Source organism: Hyperolius riggenbachi, chromosome 2 (genome assembly GCF_040937935.1).
Source record: "Hyperolius riggenbachi isolate aHypRig1 chromosome 2, aHypRig1.pri, whole genome shotgun sequence".
NCBI classification, from domain to species: Eukaryota; Metazoa; Chordata; class Amphibia; order Anura; family Hyperoliidae; genus Hyperolius; species Hyperolius riggenbachi.
The window spans coordinates 155297164-155313707 of NC_090647.1; the positions used below are offsets into that span (position 1 = coordinate 155297164).

General features: G+C 61.3%; 52 non-coding genes and 30 pseudogenes across 52 annotated transcripts; all 82 read left to right on the forward strand.

Moving 5' to 3' along the window:
• Positions 1-32: 32 nt before the first annotated feature.
• On the forward strand, positions 33-151 carry LOC137558971 (5S ribosomal RNA; annotated as a pseudogene).
• Positions 152-234: 83 nt separating this feature from the next.
• LOC137556150 (5S ribosomal RNA) lies at positions 235-353 on the forward strand. The gene has a single exon (XR_011028810.1). It is a non-coding gene; the product is annotated as a 5S ribosomal RNA (ribosomal RNA).
• Positions 354-436: 83 nt separating this feature from the next.
• LOC137548901 (5S ribosomal RNA) lies at positions 437-555 on the forward strand. The gene has a single exon (XR_011026756.1). It is a non-coding gene; the product is annotated as a 5S ribosomal RNA (ribosomal RNA).
• Positions 556-638: 83 nt separating this feature from the next.
• LOC137548912 (5S ribosomal RNA) lies at positions 639-757 on the forward strand. Its single transcript, XR_011026757.1, has one exon. It is a non-coding gene; the product is annotated as a 5S ribosomal RNA (ribosomal RNA).
• Positions 758-840: 83 nt separating this feature from the next.
• Positions 841-959, forward strand: LOC137556151 (5S ribosomal RNA). The gene has a single exon (XR_011028811.1). It is a non-coding gene; the product is annotated as a 5S ribosomal RNA (ribosomal RNA).
• An 83-nt stretch (positions 960-1042) lies between these two features.
• LOC137556152 (5S ribosomal RNA) lies at positions 1043-1161 on the forward strand. Its single transcript, XR_011028812.1, has one exon. It is a non-coding gene; the product is annotated as a 5S ribosomal RNA (ribosomal RNA).
• Positions 1162-1244: 83 nt separating this feature from the next.
• Positions 1245-1363, forward strand: LOC137557930 (5S ribosomal RNA; annotated as a pseudogene).
• An 83-nt stretch (positions 1364-1446) lies between these two features.
• On the forward strand, positions 1447-1565 carry LOC137556153 (5S ribosomal RNA). Its single transcript, XR_011028814.1, has one exon. It is a non-coding gene; the product is annotated as a 5S ribosomal RNA (ribosomal RNA).
• Positions 1566-1648: 83 nt separating this feature from the next.
• LOC137556155 (5S ribosomal RNA) lies at positions 1649-1767 on the forward strand. Its single transcript, XR_011028816.1, has one exon. It is a non-coding gene; the product is annotated as a 5S ribosomal RNA (ribosomal RNA).
• An 83-nt stretch (positions 1768-1850) lies between these two features.
• LOC137548924 (5S ribosomal RNA) lies at positions 1851-1969 on the forward strand. The gene has a single exon (XR_011026759.1). It is a non-coding gene; the product is annotated as a 5S ribosomal RNA (ribosomal RNA).
• An 83-nt stretch (positions 1970-2052) lies between these two features.
• LOC137548505 (5S ribosomal RNA) lies at positions 2053-2171 on the forward strand (annotated as a pseudogene).
• An 83-nt stretch (positions 2172-2254) lies between these two features.
• Positions 2255-2373, forward strand: LOC137556894 (5S ribosomal RNA; annotated as a pseudogene).
• Positions 2374-2456: 83 nt separating this feature from the next.
• LOC137558960 (5S ribosomal RNA) lies at positions 2457-2575 on the forward strand (annotated as a pseudogene).
• Positions 2576-2658: 83 nt separating this feature from the next.
• On the forward strand, positions 2659-2777 carry LOC137548935 (5S ribosomal RNA). The gene has a single exon (XR_011026760.1). It is a non-coding gene; the product is annotated as a 5S ribosomal RNA (ribosomal RNA).
• An 83-nt stretch (positions 2778-2860) lies between these two features.
• LOC137556156 (5S ribosomal RNA) lies at positions 2861-2979 on the forward strand. Its single transcript, XR_011028817.1, has one exon. It is a non-coding gene; the product is annotated as a 5S ribosomal RNA (ribosomal RNA).
• An 83-nt stretch (positions 2980-3062) lies between these two features.
• LOC137548947 (5S ribosomal RNA) lies at positions 3063-3181 on the forward strand. Its single transcript, XR_011026761.1, has one exon. It is a non-coding gene; the product is annotated as a 5S ribosomal RNA (ribosomal RNA).
• Positions 3182-3264: 83 nt separating this feature from the next.
• LOC137556157 (5S ribosomal RNA) lies at positions 3265-3383 on the forward strand. Its single transcript, XR_011028818.1, has one exon. It is a non-coding gene; the product is annotated as a 5S ribosomal RNA (ribosomal RNA).
• An 83-nt stretch (positions 3384-3466) lies between these two features.
• Positions 3467-3585, forward strand: LOC137548958 (5S ribosomal RNA). The gene has a single exon (XR_011026763.1). It is a non-coding gene; the product is annotated as a 5S ribosomal RNA (ribosomal RNA).
• Positions 3586-3668: 83 nt separating this feature from the next.
• Positions 3669-3787, forward strand: LOC137555394 (5S ribosomal RNA). The gene has a single exon (XR_011028081.1). It is a non-coding gene; the product is annotated as a 5S ribosomal RNA (ribosomal RNA).
• An 83-nt stretch (positions 3788-3870) lies between these two features.
• Positions 3871-3989, forward strand: LOC137556159 (5S ribosomal RNA). Its single transcript, XR_011028819.1, has one exon. It is a non-coding gene; the product is annotated as a 5S ribosomal RNA (ribosomal RNA).
• Positions 3990-4072: 83 nt separating this feature from the next.
• Positions 4073-4191, forward strand: LOC137557931 (5S ribosomal RNA; annotated as a pseudogene).
• An 83-nt stretch (positions 4192-4274) lies between these two features.
• Positions 4275-4393, forward strand: LOC137556160 (5S ribosomal RNA). Its single transcript, XR_011028820.1, has one exon. It is a non-coding gene; the product is annotated as a 5S ribosomal RNA (ribosomal RNA).
• Positions 4394-4476: 83 nt separating this feature from the next.
• LOC137556161 (5S ribosomal RNA) lies at positions 4477-4595 on the forward strand. The gene has a single exon (XR_011028821.1). It is a non-coding gene; the product is annotated as a 5S ribosomal RNA (ribosomal RNA).
• Positions 4596-4678: 83 nt separating this feature from the next.
• Positions 4679-4797, forward strand: LOC137548970 (5S ribosomal RNA). Its single transcript, XR_011026764.1, has one exon. It is a non-coding gene; the product is annotated as a 5S ribosomal RNA (ribosomal RNA).
• An 83-nt stretch (positions 4798-4880) lies between these two features.
• On the forward strand, positions 4881-4999 carry LOC137558778 (5S ribosomal RNA; annotated as a pseudogene).
• An 83-nt stretch (positions 5000-5082) lies between these two features.
• LOC137548506 (5S ribosomal RNA) lies at positions 5083-5201 on the forward strand (annotated as a pseudogene).
• An 83-nt stretch (positions 5202-5284) lies between these two features.
• LOC137556895 (5S ribosomal RNA) lies at positions 5285-5403 on the forward strand (annotated as a pseudogene).
• Positions 5404-5486: 83 nt separating this feature from the next.
• On the forward strand, positions 5487-5605 carry LOC137558961 (5S ribosomal RNA; annotated as a pseudogene).
• Positions 5606-5688: 83 nt separating this feature from the next.
• On the forward strand, positions 5689-5807 carry LOC137548983 (5S ribosomal RNA). Its single transcript, XR_011026766.1, has one exon. It is a non-coding gene; the product is annotated as a 5S ribosomal RNA (ribosomal RNA).
• An 83-nt stretch (positions 5808-5890) lies between these two features.
• On the forward strand, positions 5891-6009 carry LOC137556162 (5S ribosomal RNA). Its single transcript, XR_011028822.1, has one exon. It is a non-coding gene; the product is annotated as a 5S ribosomal RNA (ribosomal RNA).
• An 83-nt stretch (positions 6010-6092) lies between these two features.
• Positions 6093-6211, forward strand: LOC137548994 (5S ribosomal RNA). Its single transcript, XR_011026767.1, has one exon. It is a non-coding gene; the product is annotated as a 5S ribosomal RNA (ribosomal RNA).
• Positions 6212-6294: 83 nt separating this feature from the next.
• LOC137558454 (5S ribosomal RNA) lies at positions 6295-6413 on the forward strand (annotated as a pseudogene).
• An 83-nt stretch (positions 6414-6496) lies between these two features.
• LOC137555223 (5S ribosomal RNA) lies at positions 6497-6615 on the forward strand. Its single transcript, XR_011027919.1, has one exon. It is a non-coding gene; the product is annotated as a 5S ribosomal RNA (ribosomal RNA).
• An 83-nt stretch (positions 6616-6698) lies between these two features.
• On the forward strand, positions 6699-6817 carry LOC137556163 (5S ribosomal RNA). Its single transcript, XR_011028823.1, has one exon. It is a non-coding gene; the product is annotated as a 5S ribosomal RNA (ribosomal RNA).
• An 83-nt stretch (positions 6818-6900) lies between these two features.
• LOC137549005 (5S ribosomal RNA) lies at positions 6901-7019 on the forward strand. The gene has a single exon (XR_011026768.1). It is a non-coding gene; the product is annotated as a 5S ribosomal RNA (ribosomal RNA).
• An 83-nt stretch (positions 7020-7102) lies between these two features.
• LOC137556164 (5S ribosomal RNA) lies at positions 7103-7221 on the forward strand. Its single transcript, XR_011028824.1, has one exon. It is a non-coding gene; the product is annotated as a 5S ribosomal RNA (ribosomal RNA).
• Positions 7222-7304: 83 nt separating this feature from the next.
• On the forward strand, positions 7305-7423 carry LOC137549016 (5S ribosomal RNA). The gene has a single exon (XR_011026769.1). It is a non-coding gene; the product is annotated as a 5S ribosomal RNA (ribosomal RNA).
• Positions 7424-7506: 83 nt separating this feature from the next.
• On the forward strand, positions 7507-7625 carry LOC137557932 (5S ribosomal RNA; annotated as a pseudogene).
• An 83-nt stretch (positions 7626-7708) lies between these two features.
• Positions 7709-7827, forward strand: LOC137548475 (5S ribosomal RNA; annotated as a pseudogene).
• Positions 7828-7910: 83 nt separating this feature from the next.
• On the forward strand, positions 7911-8029 carry LOC137549027 (5S ribosomal RNA). Its single transcript, XR_011026770.1, has one exon. It is a non-coding gene; the product is annotated as a 5S ribosomal RNA (ribosomal RNA).
• An 83-nt stretch (positions 8030-8112) lies between these two features.
• Positions 8113-8231, forward strand: LOC137556165 (5S ribosomal RNA). Its single transcript, XR_011028825.1, has one exon. It is a non-coding gene; the product is annotated as a 5S ribosomal RNA (ribosomal RNA).
• Positions 8232-8314: 83 nt separating this feature from the next.
• On the forward strand, positions 8315-8433 carry LOC137556167 (5S ribosomal RNA). The gene has a single exon (XR_011028827.1). It is a non-coding gene; the product is annotated as a 5S ribosomal RNA (ribosomal RNA).
• An 83-nt stretch (positions 8434-8516) lies between these two features.
• On the forward strand, positions 8517-8635 carry LOC137549039 (5S ribosomal RNA). Its single transcript, XR_011026771.1, has one exon. It is a non-coding gene; the product is annotated as a 5S ribosomal RNA (ribosomal RNA).
• An 83-nt stretch (positions 8636-8718) lies between these two features.
• LOC137556168 (5S ribosomal RNA) lies at positions 8719-8837 on the forward strand. Its single transcript, XR_011028828.1, has one exon. It is a non-coding gene; the product is annotated as a 5S ribosomal RNA (ribosomal RNA).
• Positions 8838-8920: 83 nt separating this feature from the next.
• Positions 8921-9036, forward strand: LOC137553339 (5S ribosomal RNA; annotated as a pseudogene).
• Positions 9037-9119: 83 nt separating this feature from the next.
• On the forward strand, positions 9120-9238 carry LOC137549051 (5S ribosomal RNA). The gene has a single exon (XR_011026773.1). It is a non-coding gene; the product is annotated as a 5S ribosomal RNA (ribosomal RNA).
• Positions 9239-9321: 83 nt separating this feature from the next.
• On the forward strand, positions 9322-9440 carry LOC137556169 (5S ribosomal RNA). The gene has a single exon (XR_011028829.1). It is a non-coding gene; the product is annotated as a 5S ribosomal RNA (ribosomal RNA).
• Positions 9441-9523: 83 nt separating this feature from the next.
• Positions 9524-9642, forward strand: LOC137549062 (5S ribosomal RNA). Its single transcript, XR_011026774.1, has one exon. It is a non-coding gene; the product is annotated as a 5S ribosomal RNA (ribosomal RNA).
• Positions 9643-9725: 83 nt separating this feature from the next.
• LOC137548259 (5S ribosomal RNA) lies at positions 9726-9844 on the forward strand (annotated as a pseudogene).
• An 83-nt stretch (positions 9845-9927) lies between these two features.
• LOC137548529 (5S ribosomal RNA) lies at positions 9928-10046 on the forward strand (annotated as a pseudogene).
• Positions 10047-10129: 83 nt separating this feature from the next.
• Positions 10130-10248, forward strand: LOC137547651 (5S ribosomal RNA; annotated as a pseudogene).
• Positions 10249-10331: 83 nt separating this feature from the next.
• Positions 10332-10450, forward strand: LOC137547740 (5S ribosomal RNA; annotated as a pseudogene).
• An 83-nt stretch (positions 10451-10533) lies between these two features.
• LOC137556170 (5S ribosomal RNA) lies at positions 10534-10652 on the forward strand. The gene has a single exon (XR_011028830.1). It is a non-coding gene; the product is annotated as a 5S ribosomal RNA (ribosomal RNA).
• An 83-nt stretch (positions 10653-10735) lies between these two features.
• On the forward strand, positions 10736-10854 carry LOC137556171 (5S ribosomal RNA). Its single transcript, XR_011028831.1, has one exon. It is a non-coding gene; the product is annotated as a 5S ribosomal RNA (ribosomal RNA).
• Positions 10855-10938: 84 nt separating this feature from the next.
• LOC137556172 (5S ribosomal RNA) lies at positions 10939-11057 on the forward strand. The gene has a single exon (XR_011028832.1). It is a non-coding gene; the product is annotated as a 5S ribosomal RNA (ribosomal RNA).
• An 84-nt stretch (positions 11058-11141) lies between these two features.
• Positions 11142-11260, forward strand: LOC137549838 (5S ribosomal RNA; annotated as a pseudogene).
• Positions 11261-11343: 83 nt separating this feature from the next.
• Positions 11344-11462, forward strand: LOC137556173 (5S ribosomal RNA). The gene has a single exon (XR_011028833.1). It is a non-coding gene; the product is annotated as a 5S ribosomal RNA (ribosomal RNA).
• Positions 11463-11545: 83 nt separating this feature from the next.
• On the forward strand, positions 11546-11664 carry LOC137556175 (5S ribosomal RNA). The gene has a single exon (XR_011028834.1). It is a non-coding gene; the product is annotated as a 5S ribosomal RNA (ribosomal RNA).
• An 83-nt stretch (positions 11665-11747) lies between these two features.
• Positions 11748-11866, forward strand: LOC137549073 (5S ribosomal RNA). Its single transcript, XR_011026775.1, has one exon. It is a non-coding gene; the product is annotated as a 5S ribosomal RNA (ribosomal RNA).
• An 83-nt stretch (positions 11867-11949) lies between these two features.
• Positions 11950-12068, forward strand: LOC137556176 (5S ribosomal RNA). The gene has a single exon (XR_011028835.1). It is a non-coding gene; the product is annotated as a 5S ribosomal RNA (ribosomal RNA).
• An 83-nt stretch (positions 12069-12151) lies between these two features.
• LOC137548043 (5S ribosomal RNA) lies at positions 12152-12270 on the forward strand (annotated as a pseudogene).
• An 83-nt stretch (positions 12271-12353) lies between these two features.
• On the forward strand, positions 12354-12472 carry LOC137558179 (5S ribosomal RNA; annotated as a pseudogene).
• An 83-nt stretch (positions 12473-12555) lies between these two features.
• LOC137550694 (5S ribosomal RNA) lies at positions 12556-12674 on the forward strand (annotated as a pseudogene).
• Positions 12675-12757: 83 nt separating this feature from the next.
• On the forward strand, positions 12758-12876 carry LOC137556177 (5S ribosomal RNA). Its single transcript, XR_011028836.1, has one exon. It is a non-coding gene; the product is annotated as a 5S ribosomal RNA (ribosomal RNA).
• An 84-nt stretch (positions 12877-12960) lies between these two features.
• Positions 12961-13079, forward strand: LOC137557744 (5S ribosomal RNA; annotated as a pseudogene).
• An 83-nt stretch (positions 13080-13162) lies between these two features.
• LOC137556179 (5S ribosomal RNA) lies at positions 13163-13281 on the forward strand. Its single transcript, XR_011028838.1, has one exon. It is a non-coding gene; the product is annotated as a 5S ribosomal RNA (ribosomal RNA).
• An 83-nt stretch (positions 13282-13364) lies between these two features.
• Positions 13365-13483, forward strand: LOC137549839 (5S ribosomal RNA; annotated as a pseudogene).
• Positions 13484-13566: 83 nt separating this feature from the next.
• On the forward strand, positions 13567-13685 carry LOC137556180 (5S ribosomal RNA). Its single transcript, XR_011028839.1, has one exon. It is a non-coding gene; the product is annotated as a 5S ribosomal RNA (ribosomal RNA).
• Positions 13686-13768: 83 nt separating this feature from the next.
• On the forward strand, positions 13769-13887 carry LOC137556181 (5S ribosomal RNA). The gene has a single exon (XR_011028840.1). It is a non-coding gene; the product is annotated as a 5S ribosomal RNA (ribosomal RNA).
• An 84-nt stretch (positions 13888-13971) lies between these two features.
• LOC137550038 (5S ribosomal RNA) lies at positions 13972-14090 on the forward strand (annotated as a pseudogene).
• An 83-nt stretch (positions 14091-14173) lies between these two features.
• LOC137556182 (5S ribosomal RNA) lies at positions 14174-14292 on the forward strand. Its single transcript, XR_011028841.1, has one exon. It is a non-coding gene; the product is annotated as a 5S ribosomal RNA (ribosomal RNA).
• An 83-nt stretch (positions 14293-14375) lies between these two features.
• On the forward strand, positions 14376-14494 carry LOC137556183 (5S ribosomal RNA). The gene has a single exon (XR_011028842.1). It is a non-coding gene; the product is annotated as a 5S ribosomal RNA (ribosomal RNA).
• Positions 14495-14577: 83 nt separating this feature from the next.
• On the forward strand, positions 14578-14696 carry LOC137558181 (5S ribosomal RNA; annotated as a pseudogene).
• An 83-nt stretch (positions 14697-14779) lies between these two features.
• On the forward strand, positions 14780-14898 carry LOC137547741 (5S ribosomal RNA; annotated as a pseudogene).
• Positions 14899-14981: 83 nt separating this feature from the next.
• LOC137556184 (5S ribosomal RNA) lies at positions 14982-15100 on the forward strand. The gene has a single exon (XR_011028843.1). It is a non-coding gene; the product is annotated as a 5S ribosomal RNA (ribosomal RNA).
• Positions 15101-15183: 83 nt separating this feature from the next.
• LOC137556185 (5S ribosomal RNA) lies at positions 15184-15302 on the forward strand. Its single transcript, XR_011028844.1, has one exon. It is a non-coding gene; the product is annotated as a 5S ribosomal RNA (ribosomal RNA).
• An 83-nt stretch (positions 15303-15385) lies between these two features.
• LOC137556186 (5S ribosomal RNA) lies at positions 15386-15504 on the forward strand. The gene has a single exon (XR_011028845.1). It is a non-coding gene; the product is annotated as a 5S ribosomal RNA (ribosomal RNA).
• An 84-nt stretch (positions 15505-15588) lies between these two features.
• Positions 15589-15707, forward strand: LOC137549840 (5S ribosomal RNA; annotated as a pseudogene).
• Positions 15708-15790: 83 nt separating this feature from the next.
• LOC137558408 (5S ribosomal RNA) lies at positions 15791-15909 on the forward strand (annotated as a pseudogene).
• An 84-nt stretch (positions 15910-15993) lies between these two features.
• On the forward strand, positions 15994-16112 carry LOC137556187 (5S ribosomal RNA). The gene has a single exon (XR_011028846.1). It is a non-coding gene; the product is annotated as a 5S ribosomal RNA (ribosomal RNA).
• Positions 16113-16195: 83 nt separating this feature from the next.
• LOC137550039 (5S ribosomal RNA) lies at positions 16196-16314 on the forward strand (annotated as a pseudogene).
• Positions 16315-16397: 83 nt separating this feature from the next.
• LOC137556188 (5S ribosomal RNA) lies at positions 16398-16516 on the forward strand. The gene has a single exon (XR_011028847.1). It is a non-coding gene; the product is annotated as a 5S ribosomal RNA (ribosomal RNA).
• The last annotated feature ends 28 nt before the right edge of the window (positions 16517-16544 follow it).

Genomic DNA, 16544 nt, shown 5'->3' on the forward strand with positions numbered 1-16544 from the left:
CTTCAAGGCGCCGGAACGGCGCCTTAGAGGTTGCCTGCGGCCACACTAAGCCGAAAGCGCCCGCTCTCGTCAGATCGCGGAAGCTAAGCGGCTTCAGGCCTGGTTAGTTGCTGCATGGGAGACCGGCTGTGAACCCCAGGTGCTGCAGGCATTGTTTTGGGTTTGAGGCCCAATGGCTATGAGCACGCGTGGGAAGCCTCACCTTCAAGGCGCCGGAACGGCGCCCTGGAGGTTGCCTGCGGCCACACTAAGCCGAAAGCGCCCGCTCTCGTCAGATCGCGGAAGCTAAGCGGCTTCAGGCCTGGTTAGTAGCTGCATGGGAGACCGGCTGTGAACCCCAGGTGCTGCAGGCGTTGTTTTGGGTTTGAGGCCCAATGGCTATGAGCACGCGTGGGAAGCCTCACCTTCAAGGCGCCGGAACGGCGCCTTGGAGATTGCCTGCGGCCACACTAAGCCGAAAGCGCCCGCTCTCGTCAGATCGCGGAAGCTAAGCGGCTTCAGGCCTGGTTAGTAGCTGCATGGGAGACCGGCTGTGAACCCCAGGTGCTGCAGGCATTGTTTTGGGTTTGAGGCCCAATGGCTATGAGCACGCGTGGGAAGCCTCACCTTCAAGGCGCCGGAACGGCGCCTTGGAGGTTGCCTGCGGCCACACTAAGCCGAAAGCGCCCGCTCTCGTCAGATCGCGGAAGCTAAGCGGCTTCAGGCCTGGTTAGTAGCTGCATGGGAGACCGGCTGTGAACCCCAGGTGCTGCAGGCATTGTTTTGGGTTTGAGGCCCAATGGCTATGAGCACGCGTGGGAAGCCTCACCTTCAAGGCGCCGGAACGGCGCCCTGGAGGTTGCCTGCGGCCACACTAAGCCGAAAGCGCCCGCTCTCGTCAGATCGCGGAAGCTAAGCGGCTTCAGGCCTGGTTAGTAGCTGCATGGGAGACCGGCTGTGAACCCCAGGTGCTGCAGGCGTTGTTTTGGGTTTGAGGCCCAATGGCTATGAGCACGCGTGGGAAGCCTCACCTTCAAGGCGCCGGAACGGCGCCTTGGAGGTTGCCTGCGGCCACACTAAGCCGAAAGCGCCCGCTCTCGTCAGATCGCGGAAGCTAAGCGGCTTCAGGCCTGGTTAGTAGCTGCATGGGAGACCGGCTGTGAACCCCAGGTGCTGCAGGCGTTGTTTTGGGTTTGAGGCCCAATGGCTATGAGCACGCGTGGGAAGCCTCACCTTCAAGGCGCCGGAACGGCGCCTTGGAGGTTGCCTGCGGCCACACTAAGCCGAAAGCGCCCGCTCTCGTCAGATCGTGGAAGCTAAGCGGCTTCAGGCCTGGTTAGTAGCTGCATGGGAGACCGGCTGTGAACCCCAGGTGCTGCAGGCATTGTTTTGGGTTTGAGGCCCAATGGCTATGAGCACGCGTGGGAAGCCTCACCTTCAAGGCGCCGGAACGGCGCCTTGGAGGTTGCCTGCGGCCACACTAAGCCGAAAGCGCCCGCTCTCGTCAGATCGCGGAAGCTAAGCGGCTTCAGGCCTGGTTAGTAGCTGCATGGGAGACCGGCTGTGAACCCCAGGTGCTGCAGGCGTTGTTTTGGGTTTGAGGCCCAATGGCTATGAGCACGCGTGGGAAGCCTCACCTTTAAGGCGCCGGAACGGCGCCTTGGAGGTTGCCTGCGGCCACACTAAGCCGAAAGCGCCCGCTCTCGTCAGATCGCGGAAGCTAAGCGGCTTCAGGCCTGGTTAGTAGCTGCATGGGAGACCGGCTGTGAACCCCAGGTGCTGCAGGCGTTGTTTTGGGTTTGAGGCCCAATGGCTATGAGCACGCGTGGGAAGCCTCACCTTCAAGGCGCCGGAACGGCGCCTTGGAGGTTGCCTGCGGCCACACTAAGCCGAAAGCGCCCGCTCTCGTCAGATCGCGGAAGCTAAGCGGCTTCAGGCCTGGTTAGTAGCTGCATGGGAGACCGGCTGTGAACCCCAGGTGCTGCAGGCATTGTTTTGGGTTTGAGGCCCAATGGCTATGAGCACGCGTGGGAAGCCTCACCTTCAAGGCGCCGGAACGGCGCCTTCAAGTTTACCTGCGGCCACACTAAGCCAAAAGCGCCCGCTCTCGTCAGATCGCGGAAGCTAAATGGCTTCAGGCCTGGTTAGTAGCTGCATGGGAGACCGGCTGTGAACCCCAGGTGCTGCAGGCGTTTTTTTGGGTTTGAGGCCCAATGGCTATGAGCACACGTGGGAAGCCTCACCTTCAAGGCGCCGGAACGGCGCCTTGGAGCTTGCCTGCGGCCACACTAAGCCAAAAGCGCCCGCTCTCGTCAGATCGCGGAAGCTAAGTGGCTTCAGGCCTGGTTAGTAGCTGCATGGGAGACCGGCTGTGAACCCCAGGTGCTGCAGGCGTTTTTTTGGGTTTGAGGCCCAATGGCTATGAGCACGCGTGGGAAGCCTCACCTTCAAGGCGCCGGAACGGCGCCTTGGAGTTTGCCTGCGGCCACACTAAGCCAAAAGCGCCCGCTCTCGTCAGATCGCGGAAGCTAAGCGGCTTCAGGCCTGGTTAGTAGCTGCATGGGAGACCGGCTGTGAACCCCAGGTGCTGCAGGCGTTGTTTTGGGTTTGAGGCCCAATGGCTATGAGCACGCGTGGGAAGCCTCACCTTCAAGGCGCCGGAACGGCGTCTTGGAGGTTGCCTGCGGCCACACTAAGCCGAAAGCGCCCGCTCTCGTCAGATCGCGGAAGCTAAGCGGCTTCAGGCCTGGTTAGTAGCTGCATGGGAGACCGGCTGTGAACCCCAGGTGCTGCAGGCATTGTTTTGGGTTTGAGGCCCAATGGCTATGAGCACGCGTGGGAAGCCTCACCTTCAAGGCGCCGGAACGGCGCCCTGGAGGTTGCCTGCGGCCACACTAAGCCGAAAGCGCCCGCTCTCGTCAGATCGCGGAAGCTAAGCGGCTTCAGGCCTGGTTAGTAGCTGCATGGGAGACCGGCTGTGAACCCCAGGTGCTGCAGGCGTTGTTTTGGGTTTGAGGCCCAATGGCTATGAGCACGCGTGGGAAGCCTCACCTTCAAGGCGCCGGAACGGCGCCTTGGAGATTGCCTGCGGCCACACTAAGCCGAAAGCGCCCGCTCTCGTCAGATCGCGGAAGCTAAGCGGCTTCAGGCCTGGTTAGTAGCTGCATGGGAGACCGGCTGTGAACCCCAGGTGCTGCAGGCATTGTTTTGGGTTTGAGGCCCAATGGCTATGAGCACGCGTGGGAAGCCTCACCTTCAAGGCGCCGGAACGGCGCCTTGGAGGTTGCCTGCGGCCACACTAAGCCGAAAGCGCCCGCTCTCGTCAGATCGCGGAAGCTAAGCGGCTTCAGGCCTGGTTAGTAGCTGCATGGGAGACCGGCTGTGAACCCCAGGTGCTGCAGGCGTTGTTTTGGGTTTGAGGCCCAATGGCTATGAGCACGCGTGGGAAGCCTCACCTTCAAGGCGCCGGAACGGCGCCTTGGAGGTTGCCTGCGGCCACACTAAGCCGAAAGCGCCCGCTCTCGTCAGATCGCGGAAGCTAAGCGGCTTCAGGCCTGGTTAGTAGCTGCATGGGAGACCGGCTGTGAACCCCAGGTGCTGCAGGCATTGTTTTGGGTTTGAGGCCCAATGGCTATGAGCACGCGTGGGAAGCCTCACCTTCAAGGCGCCGGAATGGCGCCCTGGAGGTTGCCTGCGGCCATACTAAGCCGAAAGCGCCCGCTCTCGTCAGATCGCGGAAGCTAAGCGGCTTCAGGCCTGGTTAGTAGCTGCATGGGAGACCGGCTGTGAACCCCAGGTGCTGCAGGCGTTGTTTTGGGTTTGAGGCCCAATGGCTATGAGCACGCGTGGGAAGCCTCACCTTCAAGGCGCCGGAACGGCGCCTTGGAGGTTGCCTGCGGCCACACTAAGCCGAAAGCGCCCGCTCTCGTCAGATCGCGGAAGCTAAGCGGCTTCAGGCCTGGTTAGTAGCTGCATGGGAGACCGGCTGTGAACCCCAGGTGCTGCAGGCGTTGTTTTGGGTTTGAGGCCCAATGGCTATGAGCACGCGTGGGAAGCCTCACCTTCAAGGCGCCGGAACGGCGCCTTGGAGGTTGCCTGCGGCCACACTAAGCCGAAAGCGCCCGCTCTCGTCAGATCGTGGAAGCTAAGCGGCTTCAGGCCTGGTTAGTAGCTGCATGGGAGACCGGCTGTGAACCCCAGGTGCTGCAGGCATTGTTTTGGGTTTGAGGCCCAATGGCTATGAGCACGCGTGGGAAGCCTCACCTTCAAGGCGCCGGAACGGCGCCTTGGAGGTTGCCTGCGGCCACACTAAGCCGAAAGCGCCCGCTCTCGTCAGATCGCGGAAGCTAAGCGGCTTCAGGCCTGGTTAGTAGCTGCATGGGAGACCGGCTGTGAACCCCAGGTGCTGCAGGCGTTGTTTTGGGTTTGAGGCCCAATGGCTATGAGCACGCGTGGGAAGCCTCACCTTTAAGGCGCCGGAACGGCGCCTTGGAGGTTGCCTGCGGCCACACTAAGCCGAAAGCGCCCGCTCTCGTCAGATCGCGGAAGCTAAGCGGCTTCAGGCCTGGTTAGTAGCTGCATGGGAGACCGGCTGTGAACCCCAGGTGCTGCAGGCGTTGTTTTGGGTTTGAGGCCCAATGGCTATGAGCACGCGTGGGAAGCCTCACCTTCAAGGCGCCGGAACGGCGCCTTGGAGGTTGCCTGCGGCCACACTAAGCCGAAAGCGCCCGCTCTCGTCAGATCGCGGAAGCTAAGCGGCTTCAGGCCTGGTTAGTAGCTGCATGGGAGACCGGCTGTGAACCCCAGGTGCTGCAGGCATTGTTTTGGGTTTGAGGCCCAATGGCTATGAGCACGCGTGGGAAGCCTCACCTTCAAGGCGCCGGAACGGCGCCTTGGAGTTTGCCTGCGGCCACACTAAGCCAAAAGCGCCCGCTCTCGTCAGATCGCGGAAGCTAAGTGGCTTCAGGCCTGGTTAGTAGCTGCATGGGAGACCGGCTGTAAACCCCAGGTGCTGCAGGCGTTTTTTTGGGTTTGAGGCCCAATGGCTATGAGCACGCGTGGAAAGCCTCACCTTCAAGGCGCCGGAACGGCGCCTTCAAGTTTACCTGCGGCCACACTAAGCCAAAAGCGCCCGCTCTCGTCAGATCGCGGAAGCTAAATGGCTTCAGGCCTGGTTAGTAGCTGCATGGGAGACCGGCTGTGAACCCCAGGTGCTGCAGGCGTTTTTTTGGGTTTGAGGCCCAATGGCTATGAGCACACGTGGGAAGCCTCACCTTCAAGGCGCCGGAACGGCGCCTTGGAGCTTGCCTGCGGCCACACTAAGCCAAAAGCGCCCGCTCTCGTCAGATCGCGGAAGCTAAGTGGCTTCAGGCCTGGTTAGTAGCTGCATGGGAGACCGGCTGTGAACCCCAGGTGCTGCAGGCGTTTTTTTGGGTTTGAGGCCCAATGGCTATGAGCACGCGTGGGAAGCCTCACCTTCAAGGCGCCGGAACGGCGCCTTGGAGTTTGCCTGCGGCCACACTAAGCCAAAAGCGCCCGCTCTCGTCAGATCGCGGAAGCTAAGCGGCTTCAGGCCTGGTTAGTAGCTGCATGGGAGACCGGCTGTGAACCCCAGGTGCTGCAGGCGTTGTTTTGGGTTTGAGGCCCAATGGCTATGAGCACGCGTGGGAAGCCTCACCTTCAAGGCGCCGGAACGGCGTCTTGGAGGTTGCCTGCGGCCACACTAAGCCGAAAGCGCCCGCTCTCGTCAGATCGCGGAAGCTAAGCGGCTTCAGGCCTGGTTAGTAGCTGCATGGGAGACCGGCTGTGAACCCCAGGTGCTGCAGGCATTGTTTTGGGTTTGAGGCCCAATGGCTATGAGCACGCGTGGGAAGCCTCACCTTCAAGGCGCCGGAACGGCGCCCTGGAGGTTGCCTGCGGCCACACTAAGCCGAAAGCGCCCGCTCTCGTCAGATCGCGGAAGCTAAGCGGCTTCAGGCCTGGTTAGTAGCTGCATGGGAGACCGGCTGTGAACCCCAGGTGCTGCAGGCGTTGTTTTGGGTTTGAGGCCCAATGGCTATGAGCACGCGTGGGAAGCCTCACCTTCAAGGCGCCGGAACGGCGCCTTGGAGATTGCCTGCGGCCACACTAAGCCGAAAGCGCCCGCTCTCGTCAGATCGCGGAAGCTAAGCGGCTTCAGGCCTGGTTAGTAGCTGCATGGGAGACCGGCTGTGAACCCCAGGTGCTGCAGGCATTGTTTTGGGTTTGAGGCCCAATGGCTATGAGCACGCGTGGGAAGCCTCACCTTCAAGGCGCCGGAACGGCGCCTTGGAGGTTGCCTGCGGCCACACTAAGCCGAAAGCGCCCGCTCTCGTCAGATCGCGGAAGCTAAGCGGCTTCAGGCCTGGTTAGTAGCTGCACGGGAGACCGGCTGTGAACCCCAGGTGCTGCAGGCGTTGTTTTGGGTTTGAGGCCCAATGGCTATGAGCACGCGTGGGAAGCCTCACCTTCAAGGCGCCGGAACGGCGCCTTGGAGGTTGCCTGCGGCCACACTAAGCCGAAAGCGCCCGCTCTCGTCAGATCGCGGAAGCTAAGCGGCTTCAGGCCTGGTTAGTAGCTGCATGGGAGACCGGCTGAGAACCCCAGGTGCTGCAGGCATTGTTTTGGGTTTGAGGCCCAATGGCTATGAGCACGCGTGGGAAGCCTCACCTTCAAGGCGCCGGAATGGCGCCCTGGAGGTTGCCTGCGGCCACACTAAGCCGAAAGCGCCCGCTCTCGTCAGATCGCGGAAGCTAAGCGGCTTCAGGCCTGGTTAGTAGCTGCATGGGAGACCGGCTGTGAACCCCAGGTGCTGCAGGCGTTGTTTTGGGTTTGAGGCCCAATGGCTATGAGCACGCGTGGGAAGCCTCACCTTCAAGGCGCCGGAACGGCGCCTTGGAGGTTGCCTGCGGCCACACTAAGCCGAAAGCGCCCGCTCTCGTCAGATCGCGGAAGCTAAGCGGCTTCAGGCCTGGTTAGTAGCTGCATGGGAGACCGGCTGTGAACCCCAGGTGCTGCAGGCATTGTTTTGGGTTTGAGGCCCAATGGCTATGAGCACGCGTGGGAAGCCTCACCTTCAAGGCTCCGGTACGGCGCCCTGGAGGTTGCCTGCGGCCACACTAAGCCGAAAGCGCCCGCTCTCGTCAGATCGCGGAAGCTAAGCGGCTTCAGGCCTGGTTAGTAGCTGCATGGGAGACCGGCTGTGAACCCCAGGTGCTGCAGGCGTTGTTTTGGGTTTGAGGCCCAATGGCTATGAGCACGCGTGGGAAGCCTCACCTTCAAGGCGCCGGAACGGCGCCTTGGAGGTTGCCTGCGGCCACACTAAGCCGAAAGCGCCCGCTCTCGTCAGATCGCGGAAGCTAAGCGGCTTCAGGCCTGGTTAGTAGCTGCATGGGAGACCGGCTGTGAACCCCAGGTGCTGCAGGCATTGTTTTGGGTTTGAGGCCCAATGGCTATGAGCACGTGTGGGAAGCCTCACCTTCAAGGCGCCGGAACGGCGCCTTGGAGGTTGCCTGCGGCCACACTAAGCCGAAAGCGCCCGCTCTCGTCAGATCGTGGAAGCTAAGCGGCTTCAGGCCTGGTTAGTAGCTGCATGGGAGACCGGCTGTGAACCCCAGGTGCTGCAGGCATTGTTTTGGGTTTGAGGCCCAATGGCTATGAGCACGCGTGGGAAGCCTCACCTTCAAGGCGCCGGAACGGCGCCCTGGAGGTTGCGTGCGGCCACACTAAGCTGAAAGCGCCCGCTCTCGTCAGATCGCGGAAGCTAAGCGGCTTCAGGCCTGGTTAGTAGCTGCATGGGAGACCGGCTGTGAACCCCAGGTGCTGCAGGCGTTGTTTTGGGTTTGAGGCCCAATGGCTATGAGCACGCGTGGGAAGCCTCACCTTCAAGGCGCCGGAACGGCGCCTTGGAGGTTGCCTGCGGCCACACTAAGCCGAAAGCGCCCGCTCTCGTCAGATCGCGGAAGCTAAGCGGCTTCAGGCCTGGTTAGTAGCTGCATGGGAGACCGGCTGTGAACCCCAGGTGCTGCAGGCATTGTTTTGGGTTTGAGGCCCAATGGCTATGAGCACGCGTGGGAAGCCTCACCTTCAAGGCGCCGGAACGGCGCCCTGGAGGTTGCCTGCGGCCACACTAAGCCGAAAGCGCCCGCTCTCGTCAGATCGCGGAAGCTAAGCGGCTTCAGGCCTGGTTAGTAGCTGCATGGGAGACCGGCTGTGAACCCCAGGTGCTGCAGGCGTTGTTTTGGGTTTGAGGCCCAATGGCTATGAGCACGCGTGGGAAGCCTCACCTTCAAGGCGCCGGAACGGCGCCTTGGAGGTTGCCTGCGGCCACACTAAGCCGAAAGCGCCCGCTCTCGTCAGATCGCGGAAGCTAAGCGGCTTCAGGCCTGGTTAGTAGCTGCATGGGAGACCGGCTGTGAACCCCAGGTGCTGCAGGCGTTGTTTTGGGTTTGAGGCCCAATGGCTATGAGCACGCGTGGGAAGCCTCACCTTTAAGGCGCCGGAACGGCGCCTTGGAGGTTGCCTGCGGCCACACTAAGCCGAAAGCGCCCGCTCTCGTCAGATCGCGGAAGCTAAGCGGCTTCAGGCCTGGTTAGTAGCTGCATGGGAGACCGGCTGTGAACCCCAGGTGCTGCAGGCATTGTTTTGGGTTTGAGGCCCAATGGCTATGAGCACGCGTGGGAAGCCTCACCTTCAAGGCGCCGGAACGGCGCCCTGGAGGTTGCCTGCGGCCACACTAAGCCGAAAGCGCCCGCTCTCGTCAGATCGCGGAAGCTAAGCGGCTTCAGGCCTGGTTAGTAGCTGCATGGGAGACCGGCTGTGAACCCCAGGTGCTGCAGGCGTTGTTTTGGGTTTGAGGCCCAATGGCTATGAGCACGCGTGGGAAGCCTCACCTTCAAGGCGCCGGAACGGCGCCTTGGAGGTTGCCTGCGGCCACACTAAGCCGAAAGCGCCCGCTCTCGTCAGATCGCGGAAGCTAAGCGGCTTCAGGCCTGGTTAGTAGCTGCATGGGAGACCGGCTGTGAACCCCAGGTGCTGGCATTGTTTTGGGTTTGAGGCCCAATGGCTATGAGCACGCGTGGGAAGCCTCACCTTCAAGGCGCCGGAACGGCGCCTTGGAGGTTGCCTGCGGCCACACTAAGCCGAAAGCGCCCGCTCTCGTCAGATCGCGGAAGCTAAGCGGCTTCAGGCCTGGTTAGTAGCTGCATGGGAGACCGGCTGTGAACCCCAGGTGCTGCAGGCATTGTTTTGGGTTCGAGGCCCAATGGCTATGAGCACGCGTGGGAAGCCTCACCTTCAAGGCGCCGGAACGGCGCCCTGGAGGTTGCCTGCGGCCACACTAAGCCGAAAGCGCCCGCTCTCGTCAGATCGCGGAAGCTAAGCGGCTTCAGGCCTGGTTAGTAGCTGCATGGGAGACCGGCTGTGAACCCCAGGTGCTGCAGGCGTTGTTTTGGGTTTGAGGCCCAATGGCTATGAGCACGCGTGGGAAGCCTCACCTTTAAGGCGCCGGAACGGCGCCTTGGAGGTTGCCTGCGGCCACACTAAGCCGAAAGCGCCCGCTCTCGTCAGATCGCGGAAGCTAAGCGGCTTCAGGCCTGGTTAGTAGCTGCATGGGAGACCGGCTGTGAACCCCAGGTGCTGCAGGCATTGTTTTGGGTTTGAGGCCCAATGGCTATGAGCACGCGTGGGAAGCCTCACCTTCAAGGCGCCGGAACGGCGCCCTGGAGGTTGCCTGCGGCCACACTAAGCCGAAAGCGCCCGCTCTCGTCAGATCGCGGAAGCTAAGCGGCTTCAGGCCTTGTTAGTAGCTGCATGGGAGACCGGCTGTGAACCCCAGGTGCTGCAGGCGTTTTTTTGGGTTTGAGGCCCAATGGCTATGAGCACGCGTGGGAAGCCTCACCTTCAAGGCGCCGAAACGGCGCCTTGGAGTTTGCCTGCGGCCACACTAAGCCTAAAGCGCCCGCTCTCGTCAGATCGCGGAAGCTAAGCGGCTTCAGGCCTGGTTAGTAGCTGCATGGGAGACCGGCTGTGAACCCCAGGTGCTACAGGCGTTTTTTTGGGTTTGAGGCCCAATGGCTATGAGCACGCGTGAGAAGCCTCACCTTCAAGGCGCCGGAACGGCGCCTTGGAGTTTACCTGCGGCCACACTAAGCCGAAAGCGCCCGCTCTCGTCAGATCGCGGAAGCTAAGCGGTTTCAGGCCTGGTTAGTAGCTGCATGGGAGACCGGCTGTGAACCCCAGGTGCTGCAGGCGTTTTTTTGGGTTTGAGGCCCAATGGCTATGAGCACGCGTGGGAAGCCTCACCTTCAAGGCGCCGAAACGGCGCATTGGAGTTTGCCTGCGGCCACACTAAGCCGAAAGCGCCCGCTCTCGTCAGATCGCGTAAGCTAAGCGGCTTCAGGCCTGGTTAGTAGCTGCATGGGAGACCGGCTGTGAACCCCAGGTGCTGCAGGCGTTTTTTTGGGTTTGAGGCCCAATGGCTATGAGCACGCGTGGGAAGCCTCACCTTCAAGGCGCCGAAACGGCGCCTTGGAGTTTGCCTGCGGCCACACTAAGCCGAAAGCGCCCGCTCTCGTCAGATCGCGGAAGCTAAGCGGCTTCAGGCCTGGTTAGTAGCTGCATGGGAGACCGGCTGTGAACCCCAGGTGCTGCAGGCGTTTTTTTGGGTTTGAGGCCCAATGGCTATGAGCACGCGTGGGAAGCCTCACCTTCAAGGCGCCGGAACGGCGCCTTGGAGTTTGCCTGCGGCCACACTAAGCCGAAAGCGCCCGCTCTCGTCAGATCGCGGAAGCTAAGCGGCTTCAGGCCTGGTTAGTAGCTGCATGGGAGACCGGCTGTGAACCCCAGGTGCTGCAGGCGTTTTTTTTGGGTTTGAGGCCCAATGGCTATGAGCACGCGTGGGAAGCCTCACCTTCAAGGCGCCGAAACGGAGCCTTGGAGTTTGCCTGCGGCCACACTAAGCCGAAAGCGCCCGCTCTCGTCAGATCGCGGAAGCTAAGCGGCTTCAGGCCTGGTTAGTAGCTGCATGGGAGACCGGCTGTGAACCCCAGGTGCTGCAGGCGTTTTTTTTGGGTTTGAGGCCCAATGGCTATGAGCACGCGTGGGAAGCCTCACCTTCAAGGCGCCGAAACGGCGCTTTGGAGTTTGCCTGCGGCCACACTAAGCCGAAAGCGCCCGCTCTCGTCAGATCGCGGAAGCTATGCGGCTTCAGGCCTGGTTAGTAGCTGCATGGGAGACCGGCTGTGAACCCCAGGGGCTGCAGGCGTTTTTTTGGGTTTGAGGCCCAATGGCTATGAGCACGCGTGGGAAGCCTCACCTTCAAGGCGCCGAAACGGCGCTTTGGAGTTTGCCTGCGGCCACACTAAGCCGAAAGCGCCCGCTCTCGTCAGATCGCGGAAGCTAAGCGGCTTCAGGCCTGGTTAGTAGCTGCATGGGAGACCGGCTGTGAACCCCAGGTGCTGCAGGCGTTGTTTTGGGTTTGAGGCCCAATGGCTATGAGCACGCGTGGGAAGCCTCACCTTCAAGGCGCCGGAACGGCGCCTTGGAGGTTGCCTGCGGCCACACTAAGCCGAAAGCGCCCGCTCTCGTCAGATCGCGGAAGCTAAGCGGCTTCAGGCCTGGTTAGTAGCTGCATGGGAGACCGGCTGTGAACCCCAGGTGCTGCAGGCGTTGTTTTGGGTTTGAGGCCCAATGGCTATGAGCACGCGTGGGAAGCCTCACCTTTAAGGCGCCGGAACGGCGCCTTGGAGGTTGCCTGCGGCCACACTAAGCCGAAAGCGCCCGCTCTCGTCAGATCGCGGAAGCTAAGCGGCTTCAGGCCTGGTTAGTAGCTGCATGGGAGACCGGCTGTGAACCCCAGGTGCTGCAGGCATTGTTTTGGGTTTGAGGCCCAATGGCTATGAGCACGCGTGGGAAGCCTCACCTTCAAGGCGCCGGAACGGCGCCCTGGAGGTTGCCTGCGGCCACACTAAGCCGAAAGCGCCCGCTCTCGTCAGATCGCGGAAGCTAAGCGGCTTCAGGCCTGGTTAGTAGCTGCATGGGAGACCGGCTGTGAACCCCAGGTGCTGCAGGCGTTTTTTTGGGTTTGAGGCCCAATGGCTATGAGCACGCGTGGGAAGCCTCACCTTCAAGGCGCCGAAACGGCGCCTTGGAGTTTGCCTGCGGCCACAGTAAGCCGAAAGCGCCCGCTCTCGTCAGATCGCGGAAGCTAAGCGGCTTCAGGCCTGGTTAGTAGCTGCATGGGAGACCGGCTGTGAACCCCAGGTGCTGCAGGCGTTTTTTTGGGTTTGAGGCCCAATGGCTATGAGCACGCGTGAGAAGCCTCACCTTCAAGGCGCCGGAACGGCGCCTTGGAGTTTACCTGCGGCCACACTAAGCCGAAAGCGCCCGCTCTCGTCAGATCGCGGAAGCTAAGCGGCTTCAGGCCTGGTTAGTAGCTGCATGGGAGACCGGCTGTGAACCCCAGGTGCTGCAGGCGTTTTTTTGGGTTTGAGGCCCAATGGCTATGAGCACGCGTGGGAAGCCTCACCTTCAAGGCGCCGAAACGGCGCATTGGAGTTTGCCTGCGGCCACACTAAGCCGAAAGCGCCCGCTCTTGTCAGATCGCGTAAGCTAAGCGGCTTCAGGCCTGGTTAGTAGCTGCATGGGAGACCGGCTGTGAACCCCAGGTGCTGCAGGCGTTTTTTTGGGTTTGAGGCCCAATGGCTATGAGCACGCGTGGGAAGCCTCACCTTCAAGGCGCCGAAACGGCGCCTTGGAGTTTGCCTGCGGCCACACTAAGCCGAAAGCGCCCGCTCTCGTCAGATCGCGGAAGCTAAGCGGCTTCAGGCCTGGTTAGTAGCTGCATGGGAGACCGGCTGTGAACCCCAGGTGCTGCAGGCGTTTTTTTTGGGTTTGAGGCCCAATGGCTATGAGCACGCGTGGGAAGCCTCACCTTCAAGGCGCCGGAACGGCGCCTTGGAGTTTGCCTGCGGCCACACTAAGCCGAAAGCGCCCGCTCTCGTCAGATCGCGGAAGCTAAGCGGCTTCAGGCCTGGTTAGTAGCTGCATGGGAGACCGGCTATGAACCCCAGGTGCTGCAGGCGTTTTTTTGGGTTTGAGGCCCAATGGCTATGAGCACGCGTGGGAAGCCTCACCTTCAAGGCGCCGAAACGGAGCCTTGGAGTTTGCCTGCGGCCACACTAAGCCGAAAGCGCCCGCTCTCGTCAGATCGCGGAAGCTAAGCGGCTTCAGGCCTGGTTAGTAGCTGCATGGGAGACCGGCTGTGAACCCCAGGTGCTGCAGGCGTTTTTTTGGGTTTGAGGCCCAATGGCTATGAGCACGCGTGGGAAGCCTCACCTTCAAGGCGCCGAAACGGCGCTTTGGAGTTTGCCTGCGGCCACACTAAGCCGAAAGCGCCCGCTCTCGTCAGATCGCGGAAGCTATGCGGCTTCAGGCCTGGTTAGTAGCTGCATGGGAGACCGGCTGTGAACCCCAGGGGCTGCAGGCGTTTTTTTGGGTTTGAGGCCCAATGGCTATGAGCACGCGTGGGAAGCCTCACCTTCAAGGCGCCGAAACGGCGCTTTGGAGTTTGCCTGCGGCCACACTAAGCCGAAAGCGCCCGCTCTCGTCAGATCGCGGAAGCTAAGCGGCTTCAGGCCTGGTTAGTAGCTGCATGGGAGACCGGCTGTGAACCCCAGGTGCTGCAGGCGTTTTTTTGGGTTTGAGGCCCAATGGCTATGAGCACGCGTGGGAAGCCTCACCTTCAAGGCGCCGAAACGGCGCCTTGGAGTTTGCCTGCGGCCACACTAAGCCGAAAGCGCCCGCTCTCGTCAGATCGCGGAAGCTAAGCGGCTTCAGGCCTGGTTAGTAGCTGCATGGGAGACCGGCTGTGAACCCCAGGTGCTGCAGGCGTTTTTTTTGGGTTTGAGGCCCAATGGCTTTGAGCACGCGTGGGAAGCCTCACCTTCAAGGCGCCGAAACGGCGCCTTGGAGTTTGCCTGCGGCCACACTAAGCCGAAAGCGCCCGCTCTCGTCAAATCGTGGAAGCTAAGCGGCTTCAGGCCTGGTTAGTAGCTGTATGGGAGACCGGCTGTGAACCCCAGGTGCTGCAGGCGTTTTTTTGGGTTTGAGGCCCAATGGCTATGAGCACGCGTGGGAAGCCTCACCTTCAAGGCGCCGAAACGGCGCCCTGGAGGTTGCCTGCGGCCACACTAAGCCGAAAGCGCCCGCTCTCGTCAGATCGCGGAAGCTAAGCGGCTTCAGGCCTGGTTAGTAGCTGCATGGGAGACCGGCTGTGAACCCCAGGTGCTGCAGGCGTTTTTTTGGGTTTGAGGCCCAATGGCTATGAGCACGCGTGGGAAGCCTCACCTTCAAGGCGCCGAAACGGCGCCTTGGAGTTTGCCTGCGGCCACACTAAGCCGAAAGCGCCCGCTCTCGTCAGATCGCGGAAGCTAAGCGGCTTCAGGCCTGGTTAGTAGCTGCATGGGAGACCGGCTGTGAACCCCAGGTGCTGCAGGCGTTTTTTTGGGTTTGAGGCCCAATGGCTATGAGCACGCGTGAGAAGCCTCACCTTCAAGGCGCCGGAACGGCGCCTTGGAGTTTACCTGCGGCCACACTAAGCCGAAAGCGCCCGCTCTCGTCAGATCGCGGAAGCTAAGCGGCTTCAGGCCTGGTTAGTAGCTGCATGGGAGACCGGCTGTGAACCCCAGGTGCTGCAGGCGTTTTTTTGGGTTTGAGGCCCAATGGCTATGAGCACGCGTGGGAAGCCTCACCTTCAAGGCGCCGAAACGGCGCATTGGAGTTTGCCTGCGGCCACACTAAGCCGAAAGCGCCCGCTCTCGTCAGATCGCGTAAGCTAAGCGGCTTCAGGCCTGGTTAGTAGCTGCATGGGAGACCGGCTGTGAACCCCAGGTGCTGCAGGCGTTTTTTTGGGTTTGAGGCCCAATGGCTATGAGCACGCGTGGGAAGCCTCACCTTCAAGGCGCCGAAACGGCGCCTTGGAGTTTGCCTGCGGCCACACTAAGCCGAAAGCGCCCGCTCTCGTCAGATCGCGGAAGCTAAGCGGCTTCAGGCCTGGTTAGTAGCTGCATGGGAGACCGGCTGTGAACCCCAGGTGCTGCAGGCGTTTTTTTGGGTTTGAGGCCCAATGGCTATGAGCACGCGTGGGAAGCCTCACCTTCAAGGCGCCGGAACGGCGCCTTGGAGTTTGCCTGCGGCCACACTAAGCCGAAAGCGCCCGCTCTCGTCAGATCGCGGAAGCTAAGCGGCTTCAGGCCTGGTTAGTAGCTGCATGGGAGACCGGCTGTGAACCCCAGGTGCTGCAGGCGTTTTTTTGGGTTTGAGGCCCAATGGCTATGAGCACGCGTGGGAAGCCTCACCTTCAAGGCGCCGAAACGGAGCCTTGGAGTTTGCCTGCGGCCACACTAAGCCGAAAGCGCCCGCTCTCGTCAGATCGCGGAAGCTAAGCGGCTTCAGGCCTGGTTAGTAGCTGCATGGGAGACCGGCTGTGAACCCCAGGTGCTGCAGGCGTTTTTTTTGGGTTTGAGGCCCAATGGCTATGAGCACGCGTGGGAAGCCTCACCTTCAAGGCGCCGAAACGGCGCTTTGGAGTTTGCCTGCGGCCACACTAAGCCGAAAGCGCCCGCTCTCGTCAGATCGCGGAAGCTATGCGGCTTCAGGCCTGGTTAGTAGCTGCATGGGAGACCGGCTGTGAACCCCAGGGGCTGCAGGCGTTTTTTTGGGTTTGAGGCCCAATGGCTATGAGCACGCGTGGGAAGCCTCACCTTCAAGGCGCCGAAACGGCGCTTTGGAGTTTGCCTGCGGCCACACTAAGCCGAAAGCGCCCGCTCTCGTCAGATCGCGGAAGCTAAGCGGCTTCAGGCCTGGTTAGTAGCTGCATGGGAGACTGGCTGTGAACCCCAGGTGCTGCAGGCGTTTTTTTTGGGTTTGAGGCCCAATGGCTATGAGCACGCGTGGGAAGCCTCACCTTCAAGGCGCCGAAACGGCGCCTTGGAGTTTGCCTGCGGCCACACTAAGCCGAAAGCGCCCGCTCTCGTCAGATCGCGGAAGCTAAGCGGCTTCAGGCCTGGTTAGTAGCTGCATGGGAGACCGGCTGTGAACCCCAGGTGCTGCAGGCGTTTTTTTGGGTTTGAGGCCCAATGGCTATGAGCACGCGTGGGAAGCCTCACCTTCAAGGCGCCGAAACGGCGCCTTGGAGTTTGCCTGCGGCCACACTAAGCCGAAAGCGCCCGCTCTCGTCAAATCGTGGAAGCTAAGCGGCTTCAGGCCTGGTTAGTAGCTGTATGGGAGACCGGCTGTGAACCCCAGGTGCTGCAGGCGTTTTTTTGGGTTTGAGGCCCAATGGCTATGAGCACGCGTGGGAAGCCTCACCTTCAAGGCACCGGAATGGCGCCTTGGAGTTTGCCTGCGGCCACACTAAGCCGAAAGCGCCCGCTCTCGTCAGATCGCGGAAGCTAAGCGGCTTCAGGCCTGGTTAGTAGCTGCATGGGAGACCGGCTGTGAACCCCAGGTGCTGCAGGCGTTTTTTTGGGTTTGAGGCCCAATGGCTA